General features: G+C 44.7%; 1 protein-coding gene across 2 annotated transcripts in view; it reads right to left on the reverse strand.

The window, feature by feature from the left end:
• The window catches only part of ikzf4 (IKAROS family zinc finger 4), a 187,155-nt gene that overhangs the window by 103,481 nt on the left and 70,035 nt on the right, over positions 1–13,639 (reverse strand). The window lies entirely within an intron of this gene.

Consider the following 13,639-nt stretch of genomic DNA (forward strand, 5'->3'; position numbering starts at 1 on the left):
GGATCCCTGGTTATTATATTATATCCCTATGTTGCCAATCTTTCAGTATATAACTTGATTTCTAATCACCATCATCCACAAGTCCAGCAATGTGACATTTTCCCATCTTACCAGGCAACGTAGGAAAATAAAGGATATCCCAAGTAGTGTCTACAAAGTGATTTACTGTGATTGATGGTTAATTGTTGAACAATGGCTACGCTAACCCATATTCCTTAGAGAACAGACACACATGCTTTGATTCGTCAGAGACTCCTGCTTATGGAAACTGTGAACACAAGAAAGGTGCTGGAAAAAAGCCCAGCCTATAAAAAGAATGAGCATACCTCAATCTAATGCAATTCTTTGCACATACCTTGTATAAGTAAGAGCTTGCAGCAATTCAAAGCCTTGACACAATGCAAATGTTTTATGCAAACACCAGAAACATAGTACTTTTCCCGAAATTTACGACATAAGTAATCAGTTATCAAACATATCAAGCAGCTACACAACCTCCCTACCCATTAGACTCCCAACAGTGCAGACAGCAAACAGTGTTACCATGATCTGCGAGAAGCTGCACTGTGCACCTGAATCCCAATGAATGGCCGATTGGGATTTAACTTTTTTTTTTAAAAACCTGTGCTTACTAATCACATACTGGAACAAAATCCATATTTGTTATACTAAATACACAAAAAAGTAAATAAGATGCTCAAAGTTTTATATTTCAAAAATAAAGAGAGGAATATTTTATGTTTGGACCATAAATCACAGTTTTCTTTTTAAAAGGTTTTTTTTTGAGGGGGGGGGGGGGAAAAGAGCAGAACCCATCAAATTACTATGTAATGGAAAGCTATTAGTTCAATTTAAATAGCTTTACAATGGGAACACAGGACTCCTGTGGAATTCCAGGTTGTACTTTGTTATCAGGTAAATGCAGATTACTTAAGTATCCCTGGTTGCCATAAGCTATTGGACTGATGGGAGATTTGTTGTAAACCCAGTCCTGAAAAGCAGTGAAAAATATTTCTAAAATAATAATTATTAAATAAATGCAGCTCTCATTTGATGAACCTCTCAGAAGGGTCAGAATATGCATGAAGTTAAACTAGATTAATAAAATTTTATAATCACCTCTAATAGAGAGCAATTCCATTGTTTTTGAAGACAGCACAGACTAAATCTTTCTCTACATAGTTAGCTTTGTGCTTAATCGTTCAATTTTTCCATCAGTCTGACTGAAAGGTCATCTACTTGAAAATCCTCTGCAAATATTTGTTGTGCAATTAAAACGCAATAGGTGGAAAATAAAAACATTTAGTACATTTAAAGGTAGTCATCCTAAAATTAATCAACTATTTATCTCTTAAGGTGCAACCAGTCTCATCTTTCCTTAATTTGAAGAACCTAAATAGTGCTAAGAAGGTAGTTTTAAAAGCACAAATGAATACTAATCAGACACAGCTATATAATCGAGGCAAGTGGCATTTCTGTAGTGGTTCAGAAAGTTACCCTTTAAATCCATGATTTAAAGACGTTGCCAGTGGTTTCGGAATTGTGACTTTTACCATAGAAGCACGGCATCCCTATTGACCCCAAGGTGGTGGCAATAGTGAGCTTTCTGCTTGAACCACTATGGTTCCAGTGCTGCTCCCACAATGCTGTTGTGTAGAGAATGCTCATATGGTAATCTCATAACACGTAACAATACAGGAACAGTGATGTATGCCCAAGTGCATGTGAATTGGAGGGAAACTGGAGGTGATGACGTCTGAGATATTGCTGGTTTTGTCATTCTTAGTGATAAGAGGTCACAGGGGGAGCTGCAGTTAATCTGGTAGCTTGTGGATAACTGCTCTCACAGGGCTTCAGTCATTTTTGAGAGTCCAGGACCACCAATCAAGGGAGTGTGAAGCTTGGAGTGCTGTTGTGCCAAGTAGTGAATACACCACTGTGCTGCAGGCATAAGATCTGCATATGATGGAGACAGTTTCAGTGGACAGGAGGTGAGCTATTCAGTGCTTTAAAAAAAATAAAAAAAATTTAGAGTACCCAATTCTTTTGTTTCCAATTAAGGGGCAATTTAGCGTGGCCAATTCACCTACCCTGCACATCTGTTTGGGTTGTGGGGGCGAGACCCACGGAGACATGGGAAAAATGTGCAAACTCCACACGGACAGTAAACCAGGGCCGGGATCGAACCTGGGACCTCAGTGCTATAAGGCAGCAGTGCTAATCACTGTGCCACCGTGCTGCCCTTCTATTCAGTGTTAACATGGTTGGCCAGTTAATCTTCTGGGCAATGATGACCTGGATGTCGTGGTACCATTGAAGACCAAGGTGAGATGTTGCATTTGCACACTGTGGAAAATATAGAACCAGAAGTACAGTCCAAAAACAAAGGGCCTCCCGTTTAAGACTCGAGATGGGGAGAAATTATTTCTCTCAGACAGTCATTAGTCTTTGGAATTCTCTACCACAGCCAGCAATGGAGACTTGTTCATTGAACATTTTCAAGACCATGTTTGATGAACAAGGGAGTAAAGGGTGATGGGAAACAGACAAGAAAATGGAATTGAGGCCACAGTCAGATCAGTCATGATTTTATTTATTTAACAGCGGATCAGACATAAGGCGCCTGATGGCCTACTCCTGCTCCTCAATCTCAAGTCCTTATATTAGGTTGTAGGCTGGCATGGGCTTTCATTATGGAACTGAACACTGGCAAAATCAGTGAACAACCCCAATCTTGACCTTCGGATGGAGAAAAGCATCACTGGATCAAACAGCTGAAGGTAGCTGGGCTGAGGATATTTCTTTGAGGAACAGCCACTGGCCTGCAACAGCCACAGCCACCTTCCATTATTTTCCTGTTCATCCCTCTTGATCTCAGTTTTGCTGTGGTTCCTTTTTGCCAGTCTTGGTTCACTCCTGGACCAGTCTTGGTCCAGAGGCTGGTTTAGCACAGGGCTAAATCGCTGGCTTTGAAAGCAGACCAAGGCAGGCCAGCAGCACGGTTCAATTCCCGCACCAGCCTCCCCGAACAGGCGCCGGAATGTGGCAGCTAGGGGCTTGTCACAGTAACTTCATTGAAGCCTACTTGTGACAATATGCGATTTTCATTTCATTTGATTTTCCTTTCATTTCAAAAGTTACCTTGATATTGAAGGCAGCTAATGTCACCTCTCCTCAGGCATTCAGCTGGAATACAAAGGGCGGTCTCGAGCAAAGTGCTTCCAATGCAGCCCAAACTGAGCTTTGCCACGTAGATCATATTACATTGTTCTTGATATCTTCCAAAGAAAAAAATTGTCTTTGTTTTTTTTCCCTCTCTCTCGAAATCCAACCTATTTCTTTCAGTATCTTGACAGAACGGACTGTTAGCCCTGCCCCATTTGTCTCCTCGCATCCCAAAATTTGCACTGCAAAATATTTTCTATCTGAATGGCAGGGTAGTCTCATGGTACGCTCCAAATATTCTCTCGCTCCATGTGTTTGTCCTCTGGTGTCCAGGAGTTGCTAATCATGGCACCCCACATAAACCCATTTCTAGCAGTATTTGCAATGGGACAAGTAGAAGTCGCAGGCCTCAACAACCACCTCAGCTGGTACAGGGACTAACTATACCTGCACAGTTGATGTCATTAAGTCCCACATTCCAACCAGCTAAGCAAACTGGTCCCATCTCCAGCACAGTATGGGCCAATATTTGAAATGAAAATCGCTTATTGTCACAAGTAGGCTTCAAATGAAGTTACTGTGAAAAGCCCCGAGTCGCCACATTCCGGCACCTGTTCGGGGAGGCTGGAACGGGAAATTTGACCCCCAAAATCTCAGAATTTAAATTGGCTGTCCACTCTCCGTGTCAGTAACCTTTTCCCTATGAAGGGGAAGCAATGGAAGTGCAGGGAAAGGAATTACAGAAGGAAAGAGAGCATAAAGTCCAAAACTGCATCAACTCAAATTCATAGAGGAACAACAGGGATTCTGTGAAACTGTGGGACAAAATGTATTTGATCAGGATTTTCACATTTCAACAAAACCTGACAGCAAGGAGCTTTAGATTTTAGGGAGCAGAAAAACTGCCTCGGAATAACCAGTTCCAGTCACTTAAGTGTCATTTAACAGCTGTGAAGTACAATTAAAGGTGCCTCTACTTTTTACACTTCTGCAGTCCTGGCTGGGGGAGTTCAAATTAATGATCCAGTTCTCTGCATTTGCATTGGTAAAACAAGCTCCCTACCCCACTGGCAGAAGAGATCTAAATTTTCATAGGTCTGTGGATCAAATCATTGGCATAAGGAGGCTTGTTTTAGCAATGTAAGCTGGCACACAGGTATCAGTGCCTGTGCACTCCTCAGTCCAAACTAGGAGAGCCAAATGTAAAAGTGCCCTAACCCACGTGATCGTTCATTTACTAATCAGGAACAAGTATTGGCTTTGGATTATGGAACAAATTTAAATTTCATCATATTTTGTTCCAAATCAGGAGAACCACAGGTTCAAACTGTATACGACTGCTCATGGTGCAAAACTACCAGTCAGACCACATCCCACAAAGTGAAAAATCAAGAGGTCCTGATATTCGGTTGGTCAGCAATGGCTACCTCTGCAACCCAAACTTGATTGGGATACAAATCTGCACTTCATTCAAATGCACTGCAGTCATACCAACTTTATTTTAAATTACGTGGAAAAAAAGCCATGGCATGACGTCACAATGTGTTAGTTTGGAAGTATTTTTACCTATGGCTAGAGTGGGTTGATACCCAACTGTAGAAGAGTAAAAAGGTATATGCTGTTGGAGACCGAGGGCGTCATTCTCCGACCCCCCGCCAGGTTGGAGAATCGCCGGGGGCTGCCGTGAATCCCGCCCCCGCCGGTTGCCGAAGTCTCCGGCACCGGATATTCGGCGGGGGCGGGAATCGGGCCGCGCCGGTTGGTGGGCCCCCCCGCTGGATTCTCCGGGCCGGATGGGCCGAAGTCCCGCCGATAAATTGCCTGTCCCGCCGGCGCGGATTAAACCACCTTTTGAACGGCGGGACAAGGCGGCGTGGGCGGGCTCCGGGGTCCTGGGGGTGGGGCGCGGGGCGATCTGGCCCCGGGGGGTGCCCCCACGGTGGCCTGGCCCGCGATCGGGGCCCACCGATCCGCGGGCGGGCCTGTGCCGTGGGGGCACTCTTTCCCTTCCACCTCCGCCACGGTCTCCACCATGGCGGAGGCGGAAGAGACTCCCTCCACTGCGCATGCGTGGGAAACTGTCGGCAGCCGCTGACGCTCCCGCGCATGCGCCGCCCGGGGACGTCATTTCCGCGCCAGCTGGCGGGGCAACAAAGGCCGTTTCCGCCAGCTGGCGGGGTGGAAATTCCTCCGGCGTCGGCCTAGCCCCTCAATGTTGCGGCTCGACCCCCAAAGATGCGGAGCATTCCGCACCTTTGGGGCGGCGCGATGCCCGTCTGATTGGCACCGTTTTGGGCGCCAGTCGGCGGACATTGCGCCGTTTCGGGAGAATTTCGCCCCATATTTCAAATAGGATGCCAAACTGAAGTCCTATCAGTCTTTTTCAGTAGGTGTTTAAAAATATCTCATGGCACTATCAAGATTAGCAGGGCATACTGTTGCCTTTTTCTTTTCTACTTTGTCTTTTCCGTGGCTCTGTTCCAGTTTTGGAAATCAGTGAATTAGCCTTTCTTTCTATGTTATCTATGTTCCGAATGCTTAGAGTCGCCAGGTATCAAATGATACCACCACAAGTTTCAACCGGCTATCGATCAAAGAGCCAAACACCAATTAGTTAGTCCAAGGTCAAGGGTACTTTATTTACACACAATTAGTCATGCAACATAAACACTACTAGTTAACTACACCTATCAACTAAGACAACCTGTACTTAACTTCGGGCACCCGTCTTAGGTCAGAAAACAGTGGCCGCTGTTCAATTCTGGATCTCTCGGGTTCGAAGGAGTAACTGCTGCTCAGCTGGGCTCATCCATCTGGTAGCGGGCGTTGAACTTGGACTTGCTTCTGGGGTTGCTGCAATTGGCGATGGCAGTGACCGGGGTATCAGGGCCAAGAGCGCGAACATATGGTGAACTCTTCTTCTTATACTCGGGGGGGGGGGGGGGGGGGGGGTTCGCGCTCTTTTGGGTGGTCCTTCGCGATTTGGGCCTTACTAATTGGGTGATCCCTGATCACTCTGTTCGTTTCCTTAGCCAATAAGTGGGTGGGGATCTGGCTGGCTGGGCATGTCCTAAGCGGTCATTGACCCTGTTGTTTGCGTTTCCCTTGAACAGGGAGTGGCGCCAAAATGTCTCGGGCTGTCCCGGTTGCTTGAGTACCAGTCCTTTGTTTTGGTGAAGATGGGCCATCAAATGCTAATCGGCCCCATTACAATGCTAATTGGATGGAGTTTCGATACCGTCTGGATTTCTGGCTTACGTATATGCGTTTCAGGCTCTGAGCCTGCCCGAGTCTTGGCTTGTCCATTTTACCCACAAGGCTTTGCGGGTTTCTCTGTACCTTGTTGGAAGTGGCCATCCCAGACGGCTACACTACTCCTGGCTCACTGAAGCAATTTTTCTTCAATGTATTACAATCAGAGAGGAGGAGTAGAAAACAGCAAAAAATACAGAACCAACTAGAGCTAAACACAAAAATCTGAGGTTTGTACAAAAAGGTTGCAGTACGGAGCTTCGCCGGACAGATTGTATCACATTTGATTTCCAACCGGTTGAGTGTGAACTTTGAACAAAAACAGTACCAAATTTGACTTGCATACACCCTGTTGAATAGCCTATGAATATCCACTGTCCAGGACAGACAAACTTGCAATTATAAAGCACCTTTCACAATTGCAGAATGCCCCAAAAATGCATTGCGCAGGCAAAGTACTTTTGAAGTACAGTAATATTTATAAGAAACATGCTAGCCAAGTTGTGTGCACTGTGATAATGACCAGGTAATCGTTTTTTTGTGATGTCGATTGAAGGTTAAATATCAGCTAGGACATTGGGGGAAAACTCCCCTTCTCTTCTTCACAATAGTGCCATGCATCGGATCTTTGACAGCCTCAGTGAGCAGATAGGGACTCTGTTTAATCTCTCATCCAAAAGATTGCCCCTCTAACTCTGCAGCACTATCTCAGCACTGGCAATGGGAGTCAATCAAGATTTGTGCTCAAGTCTTTTTTGTAATTCAGTACAGTCCACATGGCATAAGCACACCTTCAGTATTGTAAGGAAGGAGCCTCTGGAGTGGGACTTGAACCCACAATCTTCTAAGAGGCAAGAATCCTACTAACTGAACCATAGCTGCTACATTAAATGAAAGATTACTATGAAAGACACGAAATGAAATGAAAATCGCTTATTGTCACAAGTAGGCTTCAAATGAAGTTACTGTGAAAAGCCCCTAGTTGCCTGTTCGGGGACGCTGGTACGGGAATTGAACCGTGCTGCTGACCTGCCTTGGTCTGCTTTCAAAGCCAGCGATTTAGCCCTGTGCTAAACCGGCCCCGACACATGACACTGAAGTGCTATGAGCAACTATAGATTGGACATCAATGCAAGGACTGCATCTGCACTGCATGGGAGTGTAACAATGTTGTTATTCGAAAAAAGTGGCAGTTTCCACGCTTGGGAAAATGCCCAAAATGAATTCACGCGCAAAATTTTGCAAGCATCAAGTGGTCAAGGATGAAACATTTTTTTTTTTATAAACACGTTTATAGCACCCTACAGCATGGCTTAGATTCAGGTTTGCATGTTGCAGGAACGATTAAGAATTGCTATTACAACCAAATTTAAAAAAAAAAATCTTCAAATCAGTCACAACCCAAGGTTTAGCTGTTTAACACTGTTACATTTACATTTGACGGAAAGTTTGTAATAGTTGAAGACCTGCTAACATGTAGAAATTAAGCACAAAATACTTCAGTCAACAGGCTTAGCACACATCTCAAACAGAAAGTGCTTCCATATCTTCAGTTTTTACTCACTTGAGCAACTATTTGGGAAGAAACCATTCAATTAAGTAGAGGTAACAGCAAATTTAGAGAAAGAACTTAACCAATTAAGCTTTTCTTTTTTAAAAAACGCTACCCGATGCATTCCCATTGGAAATCAGTTTTAAATAGATACCGCAACGACAGCAAGGAAAAGGAAAAAACTATCATTTAACTGAAATAGTGTTGAAGTGTTCCGACAATTACAATTCGACAAACAATTACGCATAGAAATTCTGGGGAAATTATTTTTTCTTTGGCAGAATTTGTAAAATTAACTTTGAAATATCTCTAAATAATGCAAAGTAAATTTTTAAAACCTGATCAAATTATGGAACACATGAAAGATCAGAAAAGTCAGCTGTACAGAAAACAGTAGTGAAGTGTAGCATATTCTTCCTAACTGTCATCAAAAGATTCTGTACTTACTGGGTGAACACTGGGGTTCGACATGATGTGCACCGTCTCCTTACTGGTAATGTACAATGGAGACTTCTAGACTTTCTATATACTGTGCAGTTGCTTCAACGACAACAAGTGACTTTGCAATGAAGGAATTGAACTACAATGACAGTTGAATGGCAAAGCACAATTTGACGTAATCAATGGCTGTTTTCTGACTCACTCACTATCCAGCTTTTCAGGTTAGAAATTACTGGGCACAAGTGAAGCATGTACTTTGGTATAAAAGATACGCACCTCTCCAGTAAATTGGAAATGCTTTAGCTTTAAAAAAAAAAAAAAAAATCAGCAATATTCAAAAGGGCAAAGAAACATTGAGAAATACAGGTATTAGTTATTAAAAATATCTTTTCATCTTCTGCTAGGGCCATATACATCACATCATGCACCCTCCCCTGTTAAACGGAGAAAGTGGGCAATATATTTCATAAGATCTGCAAATGTCACTATCAAGACAGACGCTCCCTGCTTTTTGCCAACAGCCCAAGAGGCATAATTTCTTTGGCTTGCCTCCATTTAACATCATTCTTCAACAGCACAAAGGTCTAGAAGCCACTATGTGGAGAACTTGTGTGCATAAACACTATAGTTTGGAAGGATGGAGGCCTGTTCTTAAACAAATTACCATAACTTTGTGACAAACGTGATCATACACTTGGTGCAACTAGGGTATGTGGAGAGCATTCAACTCATCAGTAGCCACTAGGTTGGACTGACAAGTGTACAACTGCACTGCTATTTCAAGACAAAATCAGTAAAGTATCAGGGGGGGGGGGGGGGGGGAGAGAAACAGGCTTTTGGATAAAATTGCCAATGAAAAGGTTGCTCATTTGACACAATAAATACGAGTTTCAAATTCGTATCCTACCCATTATTAAGACTGCATACATCCACCTCTGCCACATACCCTGCCTAACTGCTGCAACCCTTCGCTAAATTTTCATCATTTCAATACCATTTCCCGACGCTAAATTTTCATCATCTCAATACCATTTCCCGACGCTAAATTTTCATCATCTCAATACCATTTCCCGACGCTAAATTTTCATTATCTCAATACCATTTCCCCAATGTGCTCTTAACCAGCCGGGATCTCAAGCGCCTCTCCCTCAGGAAGAGGCACAACAACAGGGAAAGGCACAAATTCCAGTGCCTCCAAAACTCTTGTTGCCCACATCCTGCCCTACCACATTCATTGAAAGCCCCTCAGATTTCCACTGGCTCCCAGGTCTCTTATAATCACCACCATTGTCTCTTCACACCTCATTTCCACAACCTCCTCCAATCCATGCCTTAATCTCGCCACTCTGACACTGTGCCTCAACCTATGTACCCCCCCCAAAAACAAACCTCACTTGATTTCATAGATTTCATAGAATTTACAGTGCAGAAGGAGGCCATTCGGCCCATCGAGTCTGCACCGGCTCTTGGAAAGAGCACCCTACCAAAGGTCAACATCTCCACCCTAACCCCACTAAGGGCAATTTTGAACACTAAGGGCAATTTATCATGGCCAATCCACCTAACCTGCACATCTTTGGACTGTGGGAGGAAACCGGAGCACCCGGAGGAAACCCACGCACACACGGGGAGGATGTGCAGACTCCACACAGACAGTGACCCAAGCCGGAATCGAACCTGGGACCCTGGAGCTGTGAAGCAATTGTGCTATCCACAAGGCTACCGTGCTGCCCCTCTGATGGCACTTAGGTCTTCATCTCTATTGATATGTTTCCCTCCCAGCTTTAACAGTCTCCTTACATTGTCAACTTCTCTAATTATTCAATTACCACTTAGTCTCTACCCCTTTTTGCAAAACATCTTGAGGTGTAAAAGTTCATCATGTGTGCCCTGCCCAAAAGCAGGTCCTTAGCTCATCGTCTGTTAATGCCTCATCCGGAGCCATTTTCTTTGTAGGTTTTGTCAGTGCTAGTTTGCTATTGGCTTCCACTCAGGAGGCAGTTCCCAAGTTTACCTCAGCCGGAATGGGAATCAAATCTGTGCTATTGACGTTATTTTGAACCACACACTGGCCATCTAGCTAACAGAGCTATCTAGCCCCTCTTGTACTCCCAATTCCAACAAATAGGGTCTTTCACATGCAAAGGTGTTTTATATTAGCAGTTTGAAGTGATACTTTGCAACTTGGAACTTATTTCTCCTGTTCCCTATTGTGAACACAAATAGCTCATTTAAAGCAAACTTGTTGGATCATACCAAATCAATATTGAAAAACTGACTCGTCAAATAAAATCCACATAAATTAATTAAAACAGCTTTATGTTGAACAGCTTTAAAGCTGAAATGCACGATCAAACGATATGATAACCCACCTATATTTACATAATTTACAGATACCATTTTTGTGGCCTAGCCAGCTCCCTCAAACCGTAGGTAGTTGTAGTTTCTTCTTTAAATGATAAAATAAAATTCAAGTTTAACTAGGTTTCCTGTTGTGGCTCCAACCACCATGATGGCAGGATAATCAAAACTGTTGCAGATTGCAGTGTTATCAGAGACTGATAACATTCAAAAAAGGTATCGACAGCTGAAGGAATGGCAATGGCACGATTTTACATTTTAAAACTTATACTGTAACAAATGACCGAAAGCACAATTGACTAAATACCATTATCTTTTTGAACTAATAATTAACAACAGGGAAAGGAACATACCCCATTTAGACATAGCAAACATCACACTCTCCATGGAATTATAGTCCTTACAGCAAACAGTTCAGTTGCTCCCAGCTTCTGATGGGTTTCCATTTCTGTGCTTCGAGTAGTCTTCTTCGGCAATCACTCACTAAAGAGTATGATCATCCACCTGATGGGTGCTGGCACGGCTGATGAGCCGCATCTTTGACCGCACACTTGGCAAGCGATTCCAGGAGGTAGGATAGGTCCTTGGACTCCAGATCAGTGATATTCCTTTCTCAGGCTCCTTTTCCAGGCCTCCTCTTAGTCGGGTGTCCTCAAAGAATTGTGTCCCTTGAATCAGGAGGTTCCTCCAAGTAGAAACTCTGACATCCTAAGCACATGGCCCAATCAGCTGGTTTCAGATGATCATGGCCTCGATGCTGGTCCTCTTGGCTCCTTCAAGGACGCTGATACTCCTGCCCTCTTAGCTGACGCGGAAAATCCGTCTCAGACAGCATTGATGGTACCGCTCCAGGGCCTTGAGATGGCATCTGCACAGAGTCCAAGTTTCTGAGCTCTATAGAAGAGTTGGGAGGACAACCGCCCTGTATACAAGGATCTTGGATGGCCTCAAAAGGCTCTCGTCCTTCCGCATCCGAAGGAGGCGCTCGCAGATTGGATACGATGTTGAATCCCTGAAACGTCAGCCTTAGAAAAGAGGTGGCTCCCCAGGTATGGGATATGTTCCATGTTTAGTAGGGTTTCTCCGTTGATTGTGATGGAGGGAGAGACCGGGTCATGGTGGAGGGAGAGACCAGATCTTGCCCAGGGACAGGCTGGTAAAGAACTTAAGTTTCCTTGAGGTTGAGGCTGAAACCAATTCATTGGTATGCTTCCGCGAAGGTGTTAAGCATGGCTTGGGGATTTTCTTGAGAGAGTGGAGATGGCGATCTCATCCGCATACTGAAGTTCCACGAACGATGCCAGTGCAGTTTTCTTTTTGGATTTCAACCAATTGAGGTTGAAATGTTTTCTGTCCATCCTGTTGACGATTTCAACTCCACTGGGAAGCTTACTCTCGACAAGGTGAAGGAGGATGGCAATGAAGATGGAGAAAAGGGTGGAGCAACAACACATCCCTGCTCAACTCCTGTCTTGGCCTCAAAAGGTTTATTTCTGTCGGTTGGGATTGTCACCGACATCTAATAATAATAATCTTCATTAGTGTCACAAGTAGGCTTACATTAACACTGCAATGAAATTACTGCGAAAATCCCCTGGTTGTCGTACTCTGGCACCTGTTCGGGTACATGGAGGGGGATTCAGAATGTCCAATTCATCTAACAGCACGTCTTTCGGGATTTGTAGGAGGAAACCAAAGCACCCGGAGGAAACCCACACAGATACAGGGAGAACGTGCAGACTCCGCACAGACAGTGACCCACGCCGGGAATCGAACTCGGGTCCCTGACGCTGTGAAGCAATAGTGCTAACCACTATGCTACCTTGCCGCCTTGTCGTGGAGAAGTCAGGAGGATGTTGATGAATTTCTCTAGACAGCTTGCCTTTGACAGGGTCTCCCATAGCACTTCCGAGTCAAAAACATTGGAGAGATTGATGAAGGCCATGTAGAGTGGTTGATGCTGCTCCTGGCATTTCTCCTGGACATTGGCGAGCAGTGAAAATCGTGACCACTGTTCCCTGGTTTGGTTGGAAGCCACACTGCCTTTCTGGGGATTTCTTCAGAGACTGGGAGAAGGGGGCTAGCAAGCATTTGGGCGACAAGCTTCCGGGAGAGTAGGGAGATTCTTCGGCAGTTCCCACAGTCCGCTTTGTCTCCTTTCTTGAAGATGGGGGGTGATGACAGCATCCCAGAGGTCGGCAGAAATTTGTCCCAGATTTTCAGCAACAGCTGATGGTGATGACGAGCATTCTCTTTTCCTCCAACTTTGAAAATCTCTGCTGGGATCTTGCGGCTTTTCCATTCTTCATGTGTTTAATAGTGGTTAGCACTGCTGCCTCACAGCGCCAGAGACCCAAGTTCAATTCCAGCCTTAGGTGACTGTAGAGTTTGCATTATCTCCCCTTTTCTGCGCGAGTTTCTTCCGGGTGCTCTGGTTTCCTCCCACAGTCCAAAGATGTGCAGGTTGGGTAGATTGCCCTGCTACATCGCCCCTTAGGTGTCCAGGGACGGGGTTTACCAGGGATAGGGCGGGAGAGTGGGCCTTGGTAGAGTACTCTTTCAATGAGCCGGTGTGACTCGATGAGCCGAATGGCTTCCTTCTGCACTGTAGGGATTCTATAGATTCTAGTCGATAGGGCTGTTCAGTTGTGAAGAAAGTTGCCGAAACGCTCTCCTGTTCTTATTCCAAGAGCGAGACGACTAAATCAAACTCCACCGCCTACGCGTCGGTCCGAAGCTAGGGACTTCAGATCGCATGGTCCTATCTCGGTCACCTTCTGATGATCGCCACATGGCTGGTCTGTGTAGGGGTGTGCTGGTTTCCTCTACGTAGATGCCTGGTGCAGAACATCTTTAACGTGGGTATGC

This window comes from Scyliorhinus torazame, chromosome X (assembly GCF_047496885.1).
Source record: "Scyliorhinus torazame isolate Kashiwa2021f chromosome X, sScyTor2.1, whole genome shotgun sequence".
NCBI lineage: Eukaryota > Metazoa > Chordata > Chondrichthyes > Carcharhiniformes > Scyliorhinidae > Scyliorhinus > Scyliorhinus torazame.